Raw genomic sequence first — 10,032 nt, forward strand, 5'->3', positions numbered from 1 at the left:
AGAGCTTTTGCCATTTGATATTACGTGGGGCCGGGAGGTCTCTGGTGGACCAGTGTCCTGAACTTGGCTCTACCACCTCAGAGGCTCAGGTCTGACAACTGGCCAGAGCACCAAGACCCTGTCTTCCACACAGCTCAGAAGAAAAGGGAATGAAAGAAAGAGAGAGAGAGAGAGAGAGAAAGAAAGAAAGAAAAAAATTAAGTTATTAAAATAGGCAAAAATTATGAAAAATAAAAAAATTAAAAAGTAATAAAGAAAAAAGAAAGAGAGAAAGAAAGAAGAGAGCAACCAAACCAAACAACAAATCCACTAATGATAACCAGCACTAAAAACTACACTTACAGAAAAAAAAAAAACCACAGAAAAAACAGAAACGGACAGTCAGAACCCTAGAACAAATGGCAAAAGCCAAGCTATACAGACAAAATCACACAAAGAAGCATACACATACACACTCCCAAAAAGAAAGGAAGGAAAAAAAAATGCCACACACACACACACATATATATAAAAGGAAGAGAGCAACCAAATCGATAAATGAATCTACCAATGATAATAAGCTCTAAATACTAAACTAAGATAACCAGAAACAAATTCGATGCAGAGAGCAAACCCGAAGTCTCTAGTTGCTCCCAAAGTCCACCACCTCAATTTTGTAATGATTCGTTGTCTGTTCAGGTAATCCACAGGTGCAGGTACATCAAGTTGATTGTGGAGATTTAATCCGCTGCTCCTGAGGCTGCTGGGAGAGGTTTCCCTTTCCCTTCTTTGTTCGCACAGCTTCTGGGGTTCAGCTTCGGATTTGGCCCCGCCTCTGCGTGTAGGTCACCTGAAGGCATCTTTTGGGAAGTCTGAGGTCTTCTGCCAGTGTTCAGTAGGTGTTCTGTGGGAGTTGTTCCACATGTAGATGTAGTTTTGATGTATTTGTGGGGAGGAAGGTGATCTCTACGTCTTACTCCTCCGCCGTCTTGAAGACCTGCCCAGCTGTTTTTCTTTTTGTTCTTCTTTTCTCCCGTGAGGATCTCGGCGCTGACCACATCACGTGCTCGGGTCGTCACATGCCTGGGCGCCCCCCAGATGATGTCATTAAATGATCTCTTTTCCTTTGTCAATAACAATAATATTATTAAAACCTATGTTATTATTCATCAATAATAATAATAGCCAGTCTTTACTAAGGAGTGCTAAGTATTTCCATACATCACTTAATTCTCATAACGATTCTGTGGGGAGGTAGTATTTTTATTATGTCCACTTTCCAGATATGGAAACTGAGGCTTAAGGAGTTTAAGTAACTTACCTAAGGCCACACAACCAGTAAGCACAGTCTGGCTCCAGGGCCTGTGCTAACCACTGTCCCACTGGCCACTTCCACAGGCCCCTATAACTGCTGCTGGCCAGAGGGCCTAGTGAGGATGTGACTGTGGTGGGCAGTTCTGACATCATGGATGGAGGACCAGCCCCTGGTCCTCTCTGACCCCAGAGCCCCTGGTCCTCTCCAATCGCCATTTGTCCTGACTGGGTGGTAATTCACTCGGGCTGAATGGTGTAGCCTGCCCCGCAGGAAAGAAGGATGGGAAAGACCACAGAATTCTTCCCAAGGGAACACGGAGATACAAGTGCTGCCTCTTCCTCCTTGATGACCATGACCCACAGCGCAGTGGTTCATGCGTCTCTCTCCAGCCAAGCCCCTGCCCAACACAGCGCTACAGCAGCCACTGCCCACGGGCTGGGGTCGGCAGCCCACTGCGGCATGTTTTGGGGACAGGGTGAATCAGCTCAGCTGGACCCAGCCTATGGTCATGCAGCTCCCACTTTGGGCCAGGTACCTGCAGGACATCTGAGATGGGGAGGCAGCTGGCCGCTGGGTGGGCTCTCTCTAGCAGTGCCGACCCTGTGAATATGACAACTAAAGACTCAGTGCTTCGCCTCCATCCATTTCACCTCTTCATTACATCATTTCTCCCACGGGAGAACCCATAAAACAGTGGGTTCCTCATGTCTGTGTATTCCACAGGACATCAGTTCTTCAAATGCTATCTGGAGTTAAGGAAAAAATAAGAGTAGAAATACTGAAATAAAACAAATTTCTTTCCCGCAGGATTTCTCAGAGCCTTTAGTATGCGAATGTGCCTGACTCTTAGATGGGATATCCCCCCAAAGCATTTGACCAGGGAACCCTTTTCCCCACAGGACATGTGTACCACTGAGACTGGTTTTTCTTCAGGAGATACTGGATTATATACTTTTGATAATCTTTTTATAACTTGGAGAAAAAATATGATTAAAAACTACTTAATTAAAAAACACAGGGACTTCCCTGGCGGTCCAGTGGTTAAGACTCTGTGCCTCCACTGCAGGGGGCATGGGTTCTATCCCTGGTCTGGGAACTAAGATCCTGCATGCCGCCTGGTGTGGCCAAAAAAACCCCACACACACTCACAATGAAGAGCACAGATTTCTTTTTCATCCCACAGTTGGCATCATCCTAGGATTTTTGAAACTTTTTTGTGCTGTTAACGGATCTGTCTCATGTAGGTAGATTTCTGTCCATGCTGTAATTTAATACTGTTGGACAGCATTCCATGGTATGGATAATGGAATCCCTCGGTTTTGGATATGTAGGTTGTTTCCATTTTTGTTGTTGTTGTTATAAGTGCCGCTACAGTAACATCCTTGAAGCTAAACACTTGTATAGAGCTCCAATTGTTGGCTTCGGATAATTTCCTAGAAGTGGAATTGCTGAGTCAGAGAATATGGGTATTTACTGCCAAAATGTTCTTCAGAAAGGTTGTACCAACTCAACCTGCCTGGCAGTGGCTGGTTGCCCGTTTTCTCACTTCTTTGCCAACACTGGGTTATGGTCACTGACTCTTTTTCTTTCCAGTTTGTTTTGTGCTCCTCTGATGAGTTGTCAGGGACAGCTTTTGTGCTGACGGGAGGCTTGCATTTGCTCCGGTATCACCTCCTTGAGTCCTTTCCCCGTTTCTATTGAGGGCTCACCGTTTGCTTCTTAGCTTTGAAAGTTCTTAATAGGTTAAAGATGTTAACAGTTTGCCGTGCGTTTGTGCCCAGCCTCTTTGATGCTTATAAACCCTCCCCTCATGAGAAGATCAGATGCGTCCATGAGATGGGAAATGATTTGCCCAAAGCCACACAGTGCAAGAGGAACAGAACCAGGCCTGAACCTGGGCCTCAGGCTGCATGCTCCACGCTGGGGATTCAGTGGGTCCCCTCCTCCCCCTCCCACCACTGGGCCAAATTCCAGCACACCCCTCCCCCCACTCCTAGCAGCTGGCTGTACCTGGGCAGCCCCCATTTGCACCCACCTGACCGATGGAACGACGGAACGGAAAGGTCTTCCTCGGGACACACCTCCTTAAATCACATAAAGTGCTGCAAAGCCCAGGACCAGGTGCCGTGGGGCATAGGTGCACACTACAGGGGCATGAGGTCACCTGTGGGACCTCGGGAAGGCTCTGTGGAAGCGATGCTTAAATGGAGACTAGAAGGGACGTCCAAGACAGCACTGTCTGTTAGGAATAGAATGTGGCCACTGGTGGAAGTTTATATTTTCTAGTAGGTTCATTTAAAAAAAACTAAAAGAAACAGATGGAATTAATTTTAATAATATATTTCACCCGTTATAGCCAAAATATTATCGGTTCAATGTGTAATCAAATTTTTAAAATATATGAATGAGATAGTTTTCATTATTTTTATTTTGTATGACCCTTCGAAATCCAATGTGTACTTTGTGCAGAGAGCACGTCTCCATTGGATCGGCCACGTCTCAGGTGCTCCGTGACTGTGGGAGGGGTTTCCATGTTGGAGCTTGAAGGTCTAGGCAGTCACTGCAATATGGGAGGGGGTGGGAGGGCAGCCCCGGCGGGGTAACAACTTGTTAGGGGGACCAAGAGATGAGGCAGGAGACGGTGGCTTTGAGAAAGGGCAGTGGCTGGCTTAGACCGGTTGTGGGTTGGGGAGGAGTGGAGGAAAGCCTTATGCCTTGAGGGCTCTTTAGGCAGTGAAATCCCATGGACCAGGTTGATGGATCTAGAGAGGGGGTTCCTGGGGAGAGGGAGGAGCCTAAGATGTTTCAGATTTCTGGATGGAGCCACTGAGTATGGGGGGCGCCATGTGCCCAAGGGGAGAAGATTCTTTTTGGGAGGGAGGAGATAAGTTATGTTTCTGTCGTGATGAGTCTGAGATGCTAGCGAGACGTCCAAATGGACACACCCCGTAAGGCACTGGATATGTGGACTGAGACCTGGAAGAGATCAGGATGGAGCTGTTGATCAGGCAGAAGACGTAACCGACACCCAGGATGCAGTGACCTGGGGGAATCTTTAATCCTGACTCTGCCCACCACATGTGTGTCATTTCTCCCTCCCCCCCCCACAAAGCTTTCTGAAAGAACTACCAAGCAAGCATCTGGGGTCACTCTCCCAGGTGAGCTTATAACACAAGGGATGGGACTCTCAGCTGAAAGGCGAGAGATGGAGACCAGATGCTGGGTTAAAATGCAGATTCCCAGGCCTGATGCCACCTCCTTCAGATTCACCACGTCTGGAAGGGGGCTGGGCATCCAGGTCATCCACAAGCCCTAGCAGCTGACTCAGGAAGGCGTATTCCTGGGGCTACCGGCAGCTGAGCAAAATGATTTGTCAAATACTTTTCTTATTCAAAAGCAATGCATTTACTTGTAGAAAACAGTCTATATAAGACACAGAGGAGATTCTCGAGTTAGGTAGTGAGAATGGCTGAAGAACATAGTGAATATACTAAAACTACTGAATTATATACTTTAAAATGGTAAATTTATATTATGTGAATTACATCCCTTTTTTTTTTTTTCCGCTGAGTGGCTTGCTGGATCTTAGTTCTCCGACCAGGGATTGAACCCGGGGCCACAGCAGTGAAAGCACTGACTCCTAACCATAGGACCGCCAAGGAAGTCCCATCCCAATTTTTTAAAACACAAGGAAAAATACAGATGAGAGAAGAAAATAAAGTGACCTATAATCCCACATATACTGGTAGCGATTGCTGTAACACCCTGGAGGTGTACCCTTCAGACTGCTTTCCACATAGGTATATGGAGCTAATTCAATTATTCTGTGCGCACTGGTTTATGACCTGCTCCTTGCCGGGCTCTCCCTCCCCCTCCACCCCCTCCACCAGGGATCCATTCGGTCCCTTCCTCTCTCTCATCCCCCCAACCCCCATCTAATCAGTTGTCACTCAAACTCCCTGGCTCTTCACCGGCCTCTGGGCTTTGACTCTGTCCCCTCCAATCCACAGCAGCCAGAAGGAGCCTCTGAAAGTGGGAATCTGGTCGTGAAACCCTGGCTTGAAGCCTGGCTGCACATTTTTCTTCACCGTAAAACACCAAATTCTTGTGGCAGAAAGACCCAGAACCAGTGCTCTCAGAACGACGCGGGTATCAGAGAGTGGATCTGAGCGCTTAGTCCGGGGTGGCTCGGGATAAGGTATTTGGATGTTGGCAGGGACCCTTTGGGCTGAAATCCAGGTCAGGAAAGAGGGTAAGGCTGGCCCCAAGTCCCAGCACCTTCCCACATGCTCTCCCCACGTCATGGGGGCCCGGAACACTCTGCCCAGCCTTGCCCGACCAGCTCCTATATATCTATACACTCCCTTAGTGACCTTATCCCGTTGCAGGGTTTTCAATTCCATCTCTGCCAGGATGACCCCCCAGCTGATCCCTGCAGCCTGGACCTGTCCGTGAACTCCAGGCGCCTGTGTCACCTGCCTCTTCGGCATCTCCACTTGGATGTCTAATAAGCCTCCCATACCTCACACATCCAGAGCTGGACTCCTGCTCTTTCCGTCTGCAAACCTGGCCACTCCCCACGGTAGCAAATGGAAACCATCCTCCCAGTGGCTCAGGTCAAAATCCTTGGCCTTGATTCCCTTCTTTCTTTGTCTCACACCCCTACCCAATCCATTCAGGTATCCTGCCGTCTCTGCCTTCAAAATATAACCGAGTCTAACCAGTTCTCTCTACGTCCTCGCTGCCACGCTGGACCCGGCCACCACCGCCCCAGCTGATGGTGCTGTGACCTCCCAAGGGTCCCTGTTTCCACCCCACCTGCCTGGAGTCAGTGTGCAGCAGCCCAGGGATCCGGCTAAGTACCAACAGATCCCTGAGTCTGACCTCATCTCCCATCTCTGCCTCACTCTCTAAGCCCCACCTTGCTGCGCCCCTTCCAGGCCACACACAGGCCACCAGGCTCCACTGCAGGGCATCCCCCTCCTTCAGGTCCTTGTTCAAATAGCACCTCTTCAGTGAGGGCTCCCTGCCAGTAAACATCTCACAGCTCCCACCCCAGCACTTGCCATCCACCTTCCCTGCCTTATTGTTATATTTCACCTCTGACATTATATATTTTACTCATGAATTTTGTTTATGTTTATATCACTCTGCCCTCATTAACTGTACACTCCACAACAGCAGGAGTTTTGTCTCTATCCTGCAGGCCCGGCACATAGTAGGTGCTCAGTAAATACTTGCTGAATGACAGAGTGAATCTGTGAAGCCCGCAGGAAGCTCCCTGCCCCCACAGGAGTTTCTGTGTATGGTTCACATCTTTTCGTGGAGTTTGTCACCAGTGTGATTTGGGGACCAATGTGGGGCAGACAGGGGAGGGGGAGGTCCCTGAGGAAATGGACCACGTTGGTCACGGTGGTGTCCCCAGTACTCAGCACAGGGCCTGGCATGTAGACAGTGGGCAAGAAATACACGAGGAGCACGTGGATTTAGGGCTTTAATTGCTACCGCTGTCACTGTCGTCCCAACTAGGCCTTGGTCCCCTTGCTGGCTCCCCCTCCTCAGGATACTCAGGCTGGGCTGGCCAGCTCTAAACCCCTCACCGCGGGTCCCTCCCTACTGTCCATTCCTAGCCAGTCCTCATGGTTGGGACATCCTGTTCCCAAGTTTAAACCAGGCCCCTCCAACTGTGGGCCCAGCTTTTGGGGTCTGTACCCTCCTCACTTCGTTGACAGAATGAGCTCTAGCAGGCCAGCAAGTGTACCCCTCTCTGAAGGCTTCCTGGGGCCGGGGCCTCGACCAGGCAAGGCCTTCAGGAGAAAGGCTGGAATGGGGCGTGTCTGGAGGAGGAGGCATCTGGGGTTGAGAGGCAGGGTTTCTGTTTCCCCCGTTCCTTCGGGCTTCCCGGATCCCCTGAGGTCTAAACACTGTGCCAAAGTGGGGACAAAAAGACACCCTGCCCACCACCCCATCCCTGCAGCCCTGAGGAGGGTGGCCTCTTCCTGCCATGCTCTGTCCACCCCCAGGCCCCCAGCACCGGTGTCCTTCCGCCCTCAGCCCTTCACTCATTTACAGAGGTTTGCTGAGTGGCCACTGCAAGTCAGGTGCCTTCTAGGTGCTGGAAATACAACTACAAATAAGAAAGAATCCCTGCCCTCGGGAGGCTCATACTCTAGCTGAGGAGACAGCAAAACACAATGAAAAAATCTGCTAATGAAATCTGTGATATTGTTTGTTCCTCTTTCTCTAGTTCATTTAGGTGTAAGGATATATTATTTATTTGAGATTTTTCTTGTTTCTTGAGGTAGGCTTGTATAGCTATAAACTTCCCTCTTAGAACTGCTTTTGCTGCATCCCATGGGTTTTGGATCGTAGTGTTTTCATTGTCATTTGTCTCTAGGTATTTTTTGATTTCCTCTTTGATTTCTTCACTGATCTCTTGGTTATTTAGTAGTGTTTTGTTTAGGCACCATGTGTTTGTGTTTTTTACGGTTTTTTCCCTGTAATTGATTTCTAATCTCATAGCGTTGTGGTCTGAAAAGATGGTTGATATGATTTCAATTTTCTTAAATTTACTGAGGCTTGATTTGTGACCCAAGATGTGATCTATCCTGGAGAATGTTCAGTGCGCACTTGAGAAGAAAGTGTAATCTGTTGTTTTTGGGTGGAATGTCCTGTAAATATCAATTAAATCTATCTGGTCTATTGTGTCATTTAAAGATTCTGTTTCCTTATTTATTTCCATTTTGGATGATCTGTCCATTGGCGTAAGTGAGGTGTTAAAGTCCCCCACTATTATTGTGTTACTGTTGATTTCCTCTTTTATAGCTTTTAGCAGTTGCCTTATGTATTAAGGTGCTCCTATGTTGGGTGCATATATATTTATAATTGTTATATCTTCTTTTTGGATTGATCCCTTGATCATTATGTAGTGTCCTTCCTTGTCTCTTGTAACATTCTTTATTTTAAAGTCTATTTTATCTGATATGAGTATTGCTACTCCAGCTTCCTCTTGATTTCCTTTGCATGGAATACCTTTTTCCATCCCCTCACTTTCAGTCTGTATGTGTCCCTAGGTCTGAAGTGGGTGAAAACCGTAATTCAAAAAGACACACGCACCCCAGTGTTCATTGCAGCACTATTTACAATAGCCAGGACATGGAAGCAACCTAAATGCCCATCGACAGATGAATGAATAAAGAAGTTGTGGTACATATATACGGTGGAATATTACTCAGCCATAAAAAGGAACGAAATTGGGTCATTTGTTGAGACGTGGTTGGATCTAGAGACTGTCATACAGAGTGAAGTAAGTCAGAAAGAGAAAAACAAATATCATTTATTAACGCATGTATGTGGAACCTAGAAAAATGGTACAGATGAACCGGTTTGCAGGGCACAAGTTGAGACACAGATGTAGAGAACAAACGTATGGACACCAAGGGGGGAAAGCCGCAGGGGGGTGGGGATGGTGCTGTGATGAATTGGGCGATTGGGATTGACATGTATACACTGATGTGTATAAAATTGATGACTAATAAGAACCTGCTGTATAAAAAAATAAATAAAATTAAATTAAAAAAAAAGAGATCTGTGATAGTTGCTAAAGAGAAAAAAGATAAAGCTGGGGAAGGGGACAGAAGAGGTCCCAACATGTTCACATTGTAGATGGGGTGGCCCTGGAAGCCCACGTAGACTCTCTCCCTCACCATAAACTTACCCCACCCCCCCATCCCTTGCCTCTGTCCATCCAGGTGGAGCCCTGGCCACTGGTCTGGGCCGCAGTTCCTGACCAGAGCGCCCCTCCACACTGAGGCCAGAGAAGCAGAGAAAGCATATCTGACCCTGTTACCTCCTTGCTTAAATCGCAGAGGCCCAGCTCCTTGGGGCGAGCGCAGGCCTGTCCCCACTGGTACTTGCCCTTCTCTCTGGCCTCACATCATACCCCGGACTGTGCGTGGAGTCCCGTGCACGGAGAGGAGCTCTCCCTGGCGTTCAGGCCTCCTTCCCTCCTCCAGGTTTTCTGGGTCTTGAACACGTTCCCAACCACCCTCCCTCCCTCCCTCCCCCGGGCTTGGAGGTCACCTTCCCCAGGCCGCGGTAGGTGCCCCCCCCACCCGCCACCACATGTGACATCCTGCAGAGACGTGTCCTCCCCTCCCGCCCCCGCCTCGTCAGGGCTGGGACTGCGCCTGGCCTGCTCCCAGGCTTCCCCAGCGCCCAACAAATCAGTGTCGAATGAATGAATTTCGCCAAGCCGAGCCTCAGCCTCATTCACGTCAGATCTTCCGGGCCCTCCCCCGCCCGGCTCCGCCCTAAGGGGGGGGGCCAGATCGCCGCGAGGGAGGTGGCGGGGGTGACCTCGCCCTCCCGCTCGGGGGCCGATGAGGCCGGGGGCGCCCCTCTGCGAGCTTGGCTTGGCGCTCGCGGGGTCGTCGTTCCGCGGGCGCAGGCCCGGCCGGGCGGGTGCGGGGCGGGAGGTGGCGCCGGGCGCTGAGTGGCGGCTCCGGGTCCACCCCTGGCGCGCCGGTGCGGGCGGGAGGCGGGAGGCGGGGAGCGCAGGGGCGGCGGCGAGAGGGAGCGCAGCAGCGAGCATGTGCCGCGGAGCTCAGTAACCAGGGACGACCGCGGCCACACCGCGGCCGCGTCGGCGCCCAGCCCAGCGCAGCTCCGCGCCGCGGCGCCCGGAGAGGGCGGCGGCCGGACGGCCCGGGCCTGCCGAGCGGCTGCCCCGCGCCCCG

Source organism: Monodon monoceros, unplaced genomic scaffold (genome assembly GCF_005190385.1).
Source record: "Monodon monoceros isolate NGI ecotype Baffin Bay Population unplaced genomic scaffold, NGI_Narwhal_1 Super_Scaffold_5, whole genome shotgun sequence".
NCBI classification, from domain to species: domain Eukaryota; kingdom Metazoa; phylum Chordata; class Mammalia; order Artiodactyla; family Monodontidae; genus Monodon; species Monodon monoceros.